The sequence below is a fragment of the Gorilla gorilla genome, chromosome 10 (genome assembly GCF_029281585.2).
Source record: "Gorilla gorilla gorilla isolate KB3781 chromosome 10, NHGRI_mGorGor1-v2.1_pri, whole genome shotgun sequence".
In the NCBI taxonomy this organism is placed as follows: Eukaryota; Metazoa; Chordata; class Mammalia; order Primates; family Hominidae; genus Gorilla; species Gorilla gorilla.
Window position 1 is genome coordinate 34,605,297 of NC_073234.2, and position 16,456 is coordinate 34,621,752.

The window sequence follows — 16,456 nt, forward strand, 5'->3', positions numbered from 1 at the left end:
ATGAAGGACAGATACCAGTGGAAAGGGTTTTTGCAATCCCTTGATTCCATACAGTAGGAAGTGCCCATCAGTACTTGTCCTTTTACAGCTACTTTCAGTCCGCTTTCCCAAAGGTGAGAGTCTCAATATTTCACGACCACAAAACTGCTCCTTTTTACTCCATCTTTGGGGGAGAGATGATAAACCAATGCCTACTGCCTGTGTCAGAGCCACATCCGACTTCCATTTCACAGGAGAGAAGTATGTAGCCCTTTTCATAACATTCCTCAGAGCAGAAATTGTGGACCAGTGCGGAATTTGCTTACTACATCTAAAACATCTGAGGGTAGGATTTTAATTTTCTGTCTCTTTTTTAATTGAAAATTTGCAAACAAGTAAAATTCTAGAAAATATGGGGTTTTAGTTTTAGCATTTGTGGAGTTTTAGTACAGAATTTGCAGTTCTTGCTTATTATTTTCCCTCATTACATTATGCTGTATGGTCTGCCTTCAAGAGAGGACCACTCTGATCCTTGTAGAAGAACAAGACAGTAGGAAACAATCTGTTAAACCCATTTTTCTCATGAGAAGCAACAAAAGCATTATAAGGTGATGTTAGAGGGTCCCAAACTACCAAAAAGTTTCCTCAAGGATCTTCATAACTGTAAATTATTAGGATCTGCTTCATTTGTGGTTTAGATCAGAATGCTTTTTAACCTGTTTGTCTTCTGAACAAGTTGGATGTGCAATTTGGCAATTCCATTTGCAGTGTGGGGATTAATCTGAATGTAGACTCACATTTTAAGTCTTCTTAGAGGGCTGGAATTAATGAAGATCATCCCAGGATATATTCAGTCGGGAAAAAATTGTAGAAAATTGTGCAATTAAAGCAAGTCAAAATCCTACTAACTAGAACTGATTAAATTCCAATGCACATCTTCCTTCAGATCTTTACATATTTCATATTAATGCTATGTTAGTTATTTTTCAATTGTGGTAAAATTCATATCGTGTAAAAGTAACTGTTTTAAAATGTACAGTTCATTGGTATTTAATACATTCATTCACAATGGAATGCAACCATCACCTCTATCCAGTTCCAAAGATTAATCTGCTTTCTGTCTCTATGGATTTACTATTTGGGGCATTTCTTATAAATGAAATTCTACAATATGTGATCTTTTGTGTCTAGCTTTTTTCACTTAGCATAATGGTTTTGTGATTCATGTTGTAGCATGTATCAGTACATCATTCCTTTTTATGGCTGAATAATATTCCATCATTTGTAAATGCTACGTTTTGTTTTTCCATTCATTTGTTGATTGGACATGTGGGTTCTTTCCACCTTTTGGCTATTATGAATAGTACTGCTGTGAACATATATGTACAAGTATTTGTTTGAATACCTGTTTTTAATTATTTGGGTATATACACCTGGGAGTTGAATTGCTAGGTCATATGGCAATTTTGTGTCCAACTTTTTGAGCTAAACTGTTTTCCATAGCACCTGCACCATTTACATTCCTGTCAACACTAAATATTTATGCTGAGATCCTGAACTGACTCTTGGACTTCCAAATTAAATTGTGAACAATCTGGAATTTTTTGTTATAGTTAGGTAACACTAGCATATATTGTTAGGAAATTTTTCAAAGAAAAGCTGTGAAACTGGTCCATTTTTAAAGTTTGTGTTTGGATAGTCATAATTTTTTATGTCTGATCTTCAGTCATCTGAACATACTTTTTAAGAACAGTGTTTAAGAACTGAATGTGCTCTGTTATTTAAATTATTATGCCTTATTCCTTTCTTGTTTTGTCTTTTATATCTAATATGTAGGTAACATTTTTGAAATATTTAGCCAATTTAGGAATCAAAGAGTTATACAGATTATTTAGAATTGGAGAATCTTTCTGGATAGCAATTTTTAAGTTTCTTTTTACTTGATTGACAGTAATTTTACTGTATAAGGAAGTCGGTTATATCCTTCCAGTTCCCGGTTCCGTACCTCTTTTGTGATGTTTTCTATTATGCAGAACTTAAAGTTTTGGCAGCTTAATCTTTTGTTGCTCATTGTTAATGTTTTCAGTTACTTAATACACAGAACTGGCTTTTTCATTTTAAATTACATTTCCATTGATTAAATGTACTTTTTTGGGGGTCACAGAATGTGATAGACCATTCTTGGTGCCTACCAAATTGCTATCCACTCTTCCTTCCAACTTTCTTCCTATTGGAAAGAATCCCAATTTTGTTCTAGTGATTTCTTTTTTCTTTTTTTTTTTTTTTCCCTCATGTCCTCTGGGAAGGTAAGCTTCCTCAGCCCCAGGGGCTAAATAATAGTTATTCTTGTAGAGTTAATCCTGTTCCCCATGCCAGTAATTGGTTTAAGCTGAAGAGCTTCTGTGAGTAGTTTAAACACAGAGTAGTTTATTCTTTCAAGTAAAGCAGTCCCAGAGATAAGTATTCCAGGGTTGGAATCAGAGTTCCTTCCATTTTCCTGCTTTACTGTCCTAGAATGTGAGTGATTTTCTCAAGATTAATTCATGCTCTGAAATGGCTCTCATTATGTCCAGAAGGTATAAAAATCAGAAGGGCAAATGAATTAATTTCCTAAGGTCCCCCACCTCATTGGCTATGCCTAATTAACATGCCTGTACCTAGTTGCAAGGGAAGCCAGGAAATGTAGTACTTTTGCAGGGTGCATTCCTTCCCTGAATAAAGTTGAGCAGGAAAAAAAGAATGGGCAGTGGATAGCAATGACCAATCTCTGCCATAGCAGCAGTTGTTGAAGGTTAACCAGGTTTAGAGTTCAGTAGCAGCTGTCTTGCAAAAACCTTTATAAGAGAACGTTTCATTCAAAATCTAAACAGTAATATAAGCTAAGTCAAACTTGTTTTCAAGTTCATATCACATCTCATTTTCTTTCATATTCATTTCTGTAGTCATTCACTGCATCACCTCTGGACAATGGGAGCCCGCTAAAATCCCAGCTTAGTGCTTTTAATTGTTGTGGTGGGTCCTTAGTATAAGCCCTGCATCACAGTAAGTGAAACTACTTCGTGGGAAAATCAGCTTTCTCAAGGGCATTTGTGATAAATCCAAATCCTTGCCAATCCTCCATGTGACTTATGGTCCTCTGCTGATAAATCTCCTTTGATTATAACCCTTGTCTCTTTAGTAGCTGTTTGTGGCCTACTATGTTACACCAGGTCCCTTTGTCTAATACTCACAACCTTTCAGTCCTGCTCTTCATATACCTTACTAAGCCATTGCATTATAACTAAGCCAAACTAACCATTTCATTTTTACCCCAATATATTTGCGTCATGACTTCCTGTTTTCTACTCTCCAGATCCTACCTATCCTTTATAGGATTCAAACTCAAAGCCTATTTATATTTTTCTCTGTTTTTTTCTGATCTACATGTCTTTTAGAACAATAGCTATTGCAAAATGAGCTCTAATTATATGTCAGACACTATTGTTGTAAGTCTTTTAATGTTTTCATTTGTTTCATCGTAACAATTATATGAGGAAGATGTTATTAGACCCATTTTAGAGATGAAGGAAGAACTGAGGCACAGAGACGTACAATAGTTTTCCTAAGACCTGATCCAGAATTCTGATCTAGGCAGCCAAAGGCCATTTGTGCAGTAGCATATCTAATATTCTCACTTGTATTTTACTTCTGTACTTATCTATTCCGCTTACCTACCCACACCTAGACATTCTCTTTTTTTCTTTTTAATTTTTTAATTCTCCTACAGGATCTAGAAAAAAATGCTTATTTTATGGAAAAAGCATTACACTCTAAATATTTGCTAAACAAATGAAAAATCTGTTAGCCAAGTAATCAAATCGCAAACCATTTATGTGATTTTTTTAACACTAGACAGCAGTATGTGTAACATTTTCAATAGATTTCCAAAATAAGGATAAGTGGTTTCATTTAAAAGGAAAGAAAAAACTTGTTGACAAAGGAATTTATACAAATGAAGTGTAAAAACAGACAAAGAAATCTGCCCTCCAGTATCAGAAATATGAATGTAGAAGTGTGGCAAGTTAAAACTTGTTTTTGTTTTTTAAGTCACTCATAGCAGAGAAATATTTAGTTTGTTTTTTGTTTGGTTTTAAGGGAAAATAGCCATACCCCAGTAAAACTTGATGTTGGCAGGCAGATGGTCTTGGTTAGAGTTGTTGACATGAGACCACATGACTGTGTCTGTTATGCAATATTGTGTCCGGAATTGGTGGGTTCTTGGTGTCACTGACTTCAAGAATGAAGCTGCGGACCCTTGCGGTGAGTGTTACAGTTCTTAAAGGCGGCGTGTCCAGAGTTTGTTCCTTCTGATGTTCAGATGTGTTCGGAGTTTCTTCCTTCTGGTGGGCTCGTGGTCTCACTGGCTTCAGGAGTGAAGCTGCAGACCTTCGCGGTGAGTGTTACAGCTCTTAAGGTGGCGTGTCTGGAGTTGTTTGTTCCTCCTGTCTAGAGTTGTTCATTCCTCCCGGTGGGTTTGTGGTCTCGCTGGCCTCAGGAGTGAAGCTACAGACCTTCGCAGTGAGTGCTACAGCTCATAGAGGCAGTGTGGACCCAAAGAGTAAGCAGCAGCAAGATATATTGCAAAGAGCGAAAGAACAAAGCTTCCACGGTGTGGAAGAAGACCCAAGCAGGTTGCCACTGCTGGCTTGGGCAGCCAGCTTTTATTCCCTTATTGGGCCCGACCCACATCCTGCTGATTGATCCATTTTACAGAGAGCTGATTAGTCCGTTTTGACAGGGTGCTGATTAGTCCGTTTTGACAGGGTGCTGATTGGTGCATTTACAATCCCTGGGCTAGACACAAAAGTTCTCTAAGTCCCCACAGAGCACTGATTGGTGCATTTACAAACCTTGAGCTAGACACAGGGTGCTGATTGGTGTGTTTACAAACCTTGAGCTAGATACAGAGTGCTGATTGGTGTATTTACAATCCCTTAGGTAGACATAAAGGTTCTCCAAGTCCGCACCAGATTAGCTAGATACAGAGTGCTGATAGGTGTATTTACAATCCCTTAGCTAGACACAGAGTGCTGATTGGTGTATTTATAATCCTTTAGCTGGACATAAGGGTTCTCAAGGTCCCCACCAGATTAGCTAAGATACAGAGTGCTGATTGGTGCATTTACAAATCTTAAGCTAGACACAGAGTGCTGATTGGTGTATTTACAATCCCTTAGGTAGACATAAAGGTTCTCCAAGTCCCCACTAGACTCAGGAGCCCAGCTGGCTTCACCTAGTGGATCCCACAGCGGGCCGCAGGCGGACCTGCCCGCCAGTCCCATGCCATGCGCCCGCACTCCTCAGCTCTTGGGTGGTTGATGGGACCGGGCGTCGCAGAGCGGGGGCGGCGCTCGTCGGGGAGGCTTGGGCTGCGCAGGAACCCATGGCGGAGGGGAGGCTCGGGCATGGCAGGCTGCAGGTCCAGAGCCCTGCCCTGTGGGGAAGCAGCTGAGGCCCGGCGAGAATTTGAGCACGGTGCGGGTGGGCTGGCAGTGCTGGGGCACCCGGTGCCCCCTCCACAGCTGCTGGCCTGGGTGCTAAGCCCTTCACTGCCTGGGTCCAGCAATGCCGGCCGGCCACTCTGAATGCGGGCCCGCGGAGCCTGCGCCCACCTGGAACTTGTGCTGGCCCACAAGCGCCACGTGCACCCCGGTTCCCGCCGGCACCTCTCCCTCCACACCTCCCTGCAAGCAGAGGGAGCTGGCTCCAGCCTCGGCCAGCCCAGAGAGGGGCTCCCACAGTGCAGTGGCGGGCTGAAGGGCTCCTCAGGCACGGCCAGAGTGGGCGCCGAGGCCAAGGAGGCGCTGAGAGCAAGCGAGGGCTGCCACCACACTGTCACCTCTCAATATCATGGTGAGTAAAGGACAACTTATGAAGTCAGTTACTTTTTCAGGACCTTTCATTGAGTTTGTTGCAGAGATAGAATTGTCTTTTAGGTCCTAAGGCTCTGTCTTAATCATGAGTCTCCATAACACAGTCTGTCCTGTACCGTGGTTTTTTTTAAAACATGGGTATTTTCTTCCTTCCCTACAAAAGGGTAAACAGGAGTTTCTTAATAAGTAAATCAAGCTAACACACAAAGCAACCATTGTAAGAGTTTGTTTGAGGCCTGTTTTTTTGATGATAATGAAACTGGTAACACTATCATATGTTTAATTCTATTCCTACATCAAAAACATACCATGTATCTTCCAAGCAGATGATACAAGTGTAGAATTGACTGTTAGTACTTGAATAATAGATATTGTTGGTAAATCAGACTCTGTAGAAAACAAGTTAGATTTTATTTCCTTTAGAATGAAAATCATTTTATATACAGTTAGAGTGTAAGTCACAAACTACCATTCACAAGTGTACATTCACATAAATATGTGCAATTTTTGTCCATTTTAAAAAATGTATATTCATCCAAAAGGTTATACTTAGGACCTAGGTAAGGAAACTACAACTAAATTTGTATATATGTACACATATATATGTATATATATTTATATATGTATATATAAATATTTACTCATAAAGCTTGAGCTATTAATTTTATATTCATCATATTTATGATTTCATATTCATCAGTGTGTTCTTGAATCAGAATTTATCATGCTAGAATTTGAAGATTGTCTTTCATAAAGCACAAATTTTTACAAACCTAATTTTTTATTACTACTATATATTTAATTATAAAATCAGTAAATTTAAGTTTTTATACTACATTTGTTGCATATATACTCTGACTGGAAATTTTTCTAGAACTGTAGTGATTAAGATGAAAATGTAAAGATTCCATTAAAAGAATCACCACTCAATCTGTTTTTTTCCATCGAGAAAAATTGTCTTCAAGCACCCAAAGATAGAGTTTAAATATGCCAAAGGAGATATAAATATAACCACACATTTCTCCTATAGCTCAGAAGCTGAGATGCCCTATGAAAACAAGGACACGGGGAAGAAATAGGATTAGTTTTATTGCTCAAATAATTGCTGCTTTTTAGATTGTATTTCTCATTTTGGTTTGTATTTGGCTGTATGAATGAACTTATGTTAGTCCAGTCTCCATGAGTACATACTTTCCATCTATTGTGCAAGATAGTTTATATTAACAGATTATTTGAGGTGGAAGTACCCATGTGTCTAAATTTTGTTGGTTATGCTGATTGTTCCTAATATGTGGTACTGGAACTACCTGAGTGAGGGAGATTGGGGTAGATCTCTCTGAGAAGGTAACATTTGAGCTGGACCTGAATAATGTAAATTAGTGAGATATGCAAGTTATGGCAGAGTTCAGAAGGAGGAACTTGTGGCTACTAATCTCGTACAAGAAGTGGAAAGAATTTAGAAAGGATTTGGAAGAAATAAGGAGAATAAAAAATGTCTAAGTCTCTTATTAAACTGGCCTTAGAGGGCTAACTCGTCATTGATAACTTGAAAACTTGATATTTTCAAATTAAACAGTTCTGAATCCCATTAGTAAGCAAATGTATTTTAGAAGTTGTCACTCTCTGAGGAGGAAGATTCTAGTGTATGAAGGGCTTTTTTGTTATAAATGGTCTCTTCCTAAGCAGGTGTTTATGGATTCATTTGATTCTTAAATCATTCAACTCTTCCAGTTACTTTTTCTAAGAGTTGCTGTGTAGTGAAATTTCACCTCTAAAAGAAAACCAGGATGATAGCATGGAGCAACCCTTGAACATTTCTTGGGTAGTGGATGAAAAATATCTGAACTATTATGTCAGTATCAAATGAGGATGACTAGACTGACATTGTGTTTAGAAGTTGTTGGCCCCATACCCATGTCGATTGTGTTCCTTGGTGGCATAGAGTTTATTCTTATACTCTACTTCAGTTTATATAGTTGTTACCTGTGCCATAAGTTCATGGGATATTTGAAACCTACCTCAGGTAATCATTAGGTGTGAGAGTTTAATTTCTGTAAGCTGATTTACTCCTTACCTGATTACCAACTTGTAGCAGAAGATAATGAGGATATGAGAGAGAAAGACACTATATTTTCAAATTATTTTAAAATTTACTTTTGTAATTAGTGTTACTTTGGTTTTTCTTTTTTTAAGTCATGAACAAATGATGTGTGCTATACCAAAATAAATGAATTTGGAAATTTGGGAAAAAGTGAGAAAGGAGGTTTTCATTATCCTTAATTTTTGCCTCTGTTTAAACTTGGGATTTAATGTGCAGTTGTGCTTTTCTCGTACTAGTATTTTTCTGATCTGAACAATTTGTATTAAATGACCTAGGCAATAAAAATCAGTAGTCAACTGATGAAACATTTGCATGCATCATGTCGTACAGCACTGTTAGGTACGGTATGGAAAAGAGATTGGTAGGAGATCTGTTTCTTACCCGTTAAAAGAACTACTTTGAATATGTGTGATGAGTAAATTGGTACCAATTTATGGTATTCAAAACACCTCAATGCTGGATTTAGTTGTTTGAACATAAGCCTGTTTACTAGAGTGAATGCTGGGAAACTAGGTTAAGTCAAGGTCAAGGCTGGCACTTTGAAGAAGAGAGTGGTCAAAGTTTTAAATGGCACTGAGAAGTAAAGTAACATAAGGGCTGAAAAATTACAAATATCACAATTAGATCCTTAGTCATTATCACAAATATTGCCGAGGAATGTGCTGAAACATGTTATTTGGTGGAGAGTACTTTGGAGGCCCTCACTGGATTTTTTCTGTGGCTTTTTAATGAAGCATTGTTCTTGACCTATAGTATAGAGACAACGTGAAAAGAGAATCAGGATTAATTGAGATTTAGGATTCCCCTTGATTTAAAGACGTTTATTAGCTCTCACGAAGTAGTGGAGCATTGATCCGCAGTCTACCTCAGCTTCTTTTCCTAAAACGTGGTTTGGGCAGAATTGAGAAAGTTAAACTTGTCATCAGTGACATTTGGGGAAAACTGGGCAGAATTTTACAAGGAACTTGTTAGAATTGCCCTATTTGTAACCTATTCTTTTCCTTAAATGAATAGTTTCTCTTTAACAGGGCATCCTTTTTAAATGTAAAATTTAGATTACATCTTAGATTTGCACTTTTATAACTGCTGCTACCTCTAACTGAAATCGCCTCTTGAAACAGTCAGGTCAGCTGTCAGTTTGTTAAGCCTTTTCCAGATTCCCCCAGGCATTTAGCCATTTCCTCTTCTGTGCTCTACAAATGAGGTTGTGTTATAATGATCTGTTTACAGCTCTTTCTCCTTCTTATTAAACTGTCACTTCAGGCTGTTAGGGCCTTGAGAGCAGGGACCTTATCTTATGGCCCCCTTCACAACTGTGTTTTCCCTGTGGCAGTCCTTCTGTAAACGGTGGCTGTATTAAAGGGCCTGACCTTCACAGGTTCTAGAGAAGCTGTGCAGGGTGCTGGTAACTTCATAAACCAAACACTTGGTTGACTTGATGCTTCTTAGTATCCCTCATAAGCTTCCAGAGTCTCTTGAGACATCCCTGCTGATTCGATGTATTCTTTTTCTCCTGGCAGCCGTATGCAGAACCACCATACCGCTGTGTGATTATGCAAACATTGTGCTGCAATTTTATTACAAAAATGTCTGCCTTCAAATGGGGTGATTTTATAGCATATGCAACAGTGAATACACCTAAACCAGCTCTGCCAGGATAATACGAAATTCCTTCTCAGTAAGTTTTTAGAGGTGTTTTGTTACAGCCGTCTGATGAGAACAGTGAAGCCTTTATTATATAATAGAAGATCAAATTGATTTGGGGGTAAGGATAGTAAGCTTACTGTATTTTAATCTTCATACAGTATTTATAGGTTATGGTTTATGTTTTTTATTATCTTTTAGTTTCTCTGATTTATGTTTTTTAAAGGGGGCTGTCCTTGGCTTTTAGAACTGTGGAAAAGTTGTTTCATTGACTTCTTTTTCATGTTTCTGAGAATGGATTTGTTTTCTTTTATTGTATGAGGAGTTTAAACTTGAACATATTTGAAACTAGCAAAGCCTTCACTGAAAAAAATGAGAAAGATCATGAATCACTACTTCTCTAAAACATATGCAAACCCTTCTGGTTATAGCAAACTGTGTTGGCTTGCTTATCTATATTTCAAATTACATGATGAAATAATTTTGTTTTCTCAACTTGAGATGCTATTTTTAATTTTTGTTACAGCAGTTTCATATGAAAGGAATTTGTTTTAGCACCAGTTATGTTGTGTGCTAGATTTAGTTGTAAGACAACTCAGATTGAGGTATCTAAAAATTTTTATATCAGTAGCATTCTAACAAGGTATGTACAATATGTTTTGTAAAATGGTTTGCCCATATACTGTTAAAAATCCCCATTTTGGGTAAAGGGCATGAACTGTAGAAGAAATACAGTCAGCCACTAAATGTCAGTCAGCATTTAATTAAACACTTACAATGTGGTAAGCACTGTTCTAATTGCTTGACATGGTTTTTCTCATACAATAATCAGAAAAATCTCATGAGTATTACATTATTATGTTTATTTTCTGAGTAAGGAAATGGAGTCACGGGGAGGCTAAGTAACCTGCCTGTGGTCAGAAAACTGTTGAGAAAAGGAGCTGGGCTTGAACTGGGGTCATCTGACTTCATAGCTGATGTGCTTTTGACCTTTAAGCTGTACTGCCTTCTGTGTGAATAGGCATATGAAGAAGGTTTAACCTCACTTTAAATTAAAACATACACACACACAATTAAAACAGTGCAATGGCTTTCTTGCAAAGAAGAAAAATAATTGTCAGTATTCAATACGAGCTGAGATGTGGGGAAAGGAGAAATTTAATGCACTGAGGTACAAATATACATTGTTACCTCTTTTTGGAGGATAGTGTGTGTAAATGTTGAAAACATGCACATGTTTTGACCTATCCATTCCACTTCTGAGAATTATCCTACATAGCTAAACACAGAAAACCACAAAGATATCTGAGCAGTCATCACAAAAGGAAAGTTAGGAATGTAATTGCTGACATGGAAACCTGTCCACAGCATATTATTGAGCAAAAGAAAGCATGTTGCAAAACATATATAGTTTTATTTCCTTCTGTTGAATAAATACCTGTTTATGTTACAAACTCTGGTTTGAAATGATGTTCACCACGATGTTAACAACTCTTACCTTTTCTGCTAGTTAGTATACCTTGGTAATCAAATGTCTGGGCAGCGCAGGCACTCTACCTGGGTTTGAATCCTATTTAATCACTTATTAGCATTGTGACTGTAGGCAAATTACTTAACTACTTTGTGCCTTAGTTACTTCAGTAAAATGGAGATCACTACTATAGAATCTATCTTGTTGGGTTATGAGGCTCACATGAATTTGTAAAGTGCTTAACATAGTAAGTGATCAATAAAACTGAGCAACCATCATCATCGTTTCTGGGTGGTGGAATTCCAGGCAATTTTAGCCTTTTGTATACCTTTTTATTGCTTGAATTTTTTAAACAAATATATATCATCTTGGAAAAAACAGGAAAAACTGTTTTTAGAGTCATTTTAGTTGGTGTGCTTACAGTTTAAACAAGAAATATGCATTTATTTAGAGCTAAGATTATTTTAATACTCAGTAAACATTTTCTTCAGTAACTATTTGCAGCCATATATCTTAGTGTTTTATCCTATGCTATATGCCAATTTTAAGGGAATTGAAATCGTATTTTACTGTTATGGCTGGAAGGCATGCATAATCACAACAGATTCTTCCTGGAGGAGCTGCCTTAATTTGCGGCTGCAATGACATGTTTGAATGTGACGTCAGTCTGGTGTCAGACTTCCAGAGTGGCAGGCCAGCCTCACAACCACAGTGTATTTCCTCAGTGCTTCATCCCCACAGTGCTCACTGAGAACAGCTCAAAGACAAAGCAGTTGAATCTTATTTTTACTCCAGTGTCCTTTTTGCCTATAATTGAATATCCTTTTAAGAATTGATTTTGATGAAGGCTGGTGAGTAATTCTTGTTACTTTAATGTATTAATAATAAATAGCTAATAGCTAAGTGAACAGTAGTCCTTTTCCTCAGTTAATGATCCTATGGCAAATAATCTTTGTAGCTCTGGTGCCAGGCATAATGTCTAGTGCAAAGGATTTACAGAGTATAAATATTTTTATAAACAAAGTATTGTTTTGTTGTAGAAATATAAGTATATTCATTAGGTTTGCAAATGCTTGAACATTTTAAGATTTGAGCATTGGAAATGTCTTCCTCTTAGTCTCTCCTTAACTTTAGGCTACATGAATACATAGTAGTCATAAATTGCTTTAAAACCTAAAGATTTTTATTTAAAATCTTATTGTTCCTTATTTTTAACTTACTCAGAGAAGATGCTTGATTTGCCCCTAGACCTCCAAAGATAATTAGATGAATAATTCCTCAGATATTCCTGTGGAGGTACTAACAGTATGCATTATGTCATTTTTTTAAGGTATATCAATGCTAGCCTAAACTTATTAATAGAAGCTGCTATGTCTTTAATTCTTCAATTATTTGGGCCATTTCAGTGATATGATTCAAAGTAGGAATCTTTATTGACTTAAAATTTAAGAGCAATATAATGGCAGGAGATTATATATTACAGATCGTATTTTATTTAGCATTTAAAGAAATTAAGAAATTTCTTAATTTTTTAAAGAAATTAAGAGTTCTGCTGTTAATTGTAGAGGCCAGGCAAGATTTATTGTTAATAATAGCAATTCATGTTTCTTTGAATTGTACTATGTAAATTGATTTTGTTGTTTTAAAAGCATTAGTTTAAAAAGTAGGTTATGTTGGGTAAGCTTTTTCTTTTGTTTTTAGACATAGCTATTTTGCTTATAAATTCTTTTTCCCTATTTCATAGGGATGAATGATATTATTGTAATTTCATTCTATTTATATTGTACAAACAAAAGCCTACAAAGTCTTACATTTTGCCATTTCTCGCATAATTGTTTTCTTGCATTTTCAGCAGCAGCATTGTGATTTCAAGGTCTTTTAGAAGAATTTCCAAACAAAGTTTTTTCTTAAAGAATAAAAAAAGATTAGTTTTTTTTCTTATAATTGTGCTACTCTAGTTTTTTGTTTGTTTGCTACTCTAGTTTTCAAGTCTAGATGAGGAAAACATGATATGGAAATTCTTACTAAATATGTTAAATATTTTCACTTCAGTTTTCTGAAGCAGTTGAAGAATGACTTGCTGTACATATTTTTTGTGAATAATATAGTTAGGTATTGAAGTGATCTAAATCAGCTTTTTATATGTGAATGTGAAAAGAATAACAAGTTTTAGGAATTAACACTAACTGCTTCATATTATGACTCCCAGTATATTATACATCTATACTTAGAAGCATTGAAATTTAGAAGTAGGGTTTCAAGTTTGCTCTATTTGACTTGACAGTCCTAATTTAAGAGCCACAATTTTTTCCTTAAGTTGCAGAATTTTCAGATTCCAACTAAGATTCTACCCAATTTAACTATACAGAGGAATATTTCTGTTCCCTTTTAAAATTTATCTTGAATCCGCTGAAAATGTTTTAACATGGCTTTAAGTCTGTATTTTAAACTTAATCAGTAAGTTACTGTGGTGATGATGAATTGGAATATTCAGTATACATTTTAAACAAAGATGTTTTTGAGACATTATGACATCATAGGTCATGGGTTGCTACTAAAGTTCAAGTGAGGAGAAACTATTTCAACTTTTTTTTGTATGAACAGGAAATTAAATCTGGCCAAAAAAAAAAAAAAAGAAGGCAATGAGCAGAGCTGTGGGGATAACTTGAAATTAACATAAAAGTTTTACTCAAGAATAAAGCAGTAAAACAGAGCACTTGTCTGTTTTCCAGTGAATAAGGTATGCTTTGAGGAACGCTTTCCACCAATACTATAGACTGCTTGAAAAAGTGTAATTGTGCTACTCTTCTTTGTTTGAAGTTTAGCCTAGTAAACTCAGATGGAATAGTATTTCTTAAGGCCTTTATAGTCTTAAACTATATTTTTGTTTCCTTGTGGTAGACAGTACAAAACCTTGTATATATAGGATGCTTAATAAATAATTTCAACACGAAGAAATGAATTGGCAAAGCAAGTTAAATACCTGAGGAGGATATCTTGATCTTTGCATTGTAGAGATTCCATCTTCACTCTGATGATCAAAACCTGCTAGTTAACTAGCCTGTTGATAGCATGCCCTGCGTTGTACTCTGCTGGAAGGAAATGTGTCTCCAGAGTGAAATATTGCCATCACAGTGTCCTGTAGTGGCCATTGGATTTCCCCCCATGTCTCTAGTTATTGCCCACTCTGCTCACAATGTCACTGCTATAGGAATTGGGTTACTTACCCTGCTGTTCTGGGTTGGATTTCTGTCCCACTCGTGCCTCATCTGCAAGTGAGAAATTTCTCAGTGCTTGAGGATAATGATTTGTTGACTAAACTGAACCTAAATTAGGTGTTGTGTGCATCACATAAAGTGCATTACTATCTGGGCCTTTTCAGAGTTTTAACAAATATATTATTTTGGAATTGAAGTAAAAGAAAACCTAGGGGGGGAGCAAATACATTGTTTCAAAACTTATATAACACATTTTATATACATAAACATATTGTTAGTCAAAGCCTAGATTTTCAACCACATTTCTTTGTGCCCTAGCCAGCTTCAATCTGTGCTGAACTCCAGCCACATCTGACTAATCCCGCTGATTCCACCAGGCTCAATTCAAATGGTAGCCACTTCCGTGATGCCTTCTCTGCTGTTTTCCTTTCTAAGCAAGATCAATCCCTAATCGGTTTCCCCTTTGTATTTTGTTTATGGTTATGAGACTCTTCATGTTTGTTTATTTGTATTTGTGATATTATTAAGGCTGTGTCACCAGTGCCTAGCACATATAGAATGAATAAAAGTATTTGTTATGCTACGAGATAGCTATTTTGAAAGAAAGCCAAACGTTTTTTACAAAATCTTTTTGTATCATAGGAATATCATTTGACTTATGAGTCAGCTCCTTTTTTATTCTTGAAGAAATTGTTTAAAGCTCATGCAGTATATGAAAATGAATACTGCACGATAAGGAATAAGTGATTAGCAGTTTTTTCCCTTTTGAATTGAACTGTTACTCTGTCAGTTTGACTCTACTGGAAAGAATGTGTTTTATCTACAATAAAATAATTGGATCTCTTTAAATTGTGTGGTAATTTGTGTATAGGTTATAATTTGGTTAACTTTCTAAAGTGGAGTGTGACCACACGCAAAAGAGTGGATACTTAAACTTTTTCTAATTTGCCTTTTGCTTCCTTCCCAAAAGTATAATAAACTTCTATATAATGCATGTTACAATAAAATATTACAAATTAGCATTCATTAGGGAGTTGGTTTTTTTTTTTTAAAAGACAGGGTCTTGCTGTTGCCCAGGCTGGAGCATAATGGCACCATCATAGCTCACTGCAGCCTTGAACGCCTAAGCTTAAGGGATTCTCCCACCTCAGCTTCCTGAGTAATTGGGACTACAGGGATGCACCACTTCACCTGGCTAAGTTTTAATATTATTATTATTTATTTTTTTATTTTTTTTATTTTTATTTTTTTAGAGACAGGGCCTTTCTTTATTGCCTAGGCTAGCCTCAAACTCTGGCCTAAAGCAGTCCTCTCACTTCAGCTTCCCAAAGTGCTGGGATTACAGGCTGTGTATATTTTTGAATGCCATGTTATTGCTTTTAAATGACGAGAATATTTCTGATTATTGAAATGTTTCTGAGTTAGGGTTCTGCCCAGTTTTATTTTGAAAGTCAGTAAGACTTTTGTGACACAATATTTTTATACAAGTGACTCTGCAACTTTTCGAGTAAGTATTCTTTTAACCCACTAAAATATACCCTGTGGGCGTTTTTATTCTGTTATGTGGCTTTATAAGTGCTTTTTCCATATATCATTCAACAGTAAACTTTAACCTTGGATCACATTATCCGTGTTCCTTATTCATTAAATTACAGTTGTATGCAAGCCATTATACTTCATATTAAAGATGATGCAGAGAGCCAACAATTATTTAAAGCAAGGAAGTGACATAATTTACTTGTTTTTAAGAAATCTGATTCTACTAACACATTCAAGTTCAGCCATTATATGGTGAGGACTCTATTAGATCCAGCTAATATGCCTTGGTGTGTAACCAGATAATTTATCCTTTTAAAGGGGTATGGGTTTTGTTGTGCTGCTGGTTTGGTTTTTTGGTTTTGATTCCTATTCTACAGAAAGAAGTTGAAGCTCAGCTTGGAGGATAGACTCAATAGTGAAGAGTCTTGTTACAATGAGGTGGATTCAGATGCTGTTAAGAGTCTTATGTTGTACACGATAAATACATACTGGCTTAATTTTTCAGTTGAAAAATAAATTGTAAAAATAGCTGGGTGTGATGGCTCATGCCTGTAATCCCAGCACTATGGGAAGCCGAGGCGGGCGGATCACT

At 36.4% G+C, this 16,456-nt stretch overlaps 1 protein-coding gene across 35 annotated transcripts in view; it reads left to right on the top strand.

The window, feature by feature from the left end:
* PLEKHA5 (pleckstrin homology domain containing A5) overlaps positions 1-16,456 on the top strand; it is a 245,060-nt gene that overhangs the window by 93,742 nt on the left and 134,862 nt on the right. The window contains exon 1 of one of the 35 annotated variants that reach the window (XM_055358411.2): positions 11,705-13,847. The exons of 33 other annotated variants lie outside the window; for them this stretch is intronic. The gene's annotated coding sequence lies outside the window, so the exon portion shown is untranslated. Of the gene's footprint in view, positions 1-11,704; positions 13,848-16,456 lie in introns of those variants that run through there. One more of the 35 variants, XM_055358410.2, reaches the window with a different exon arrangement.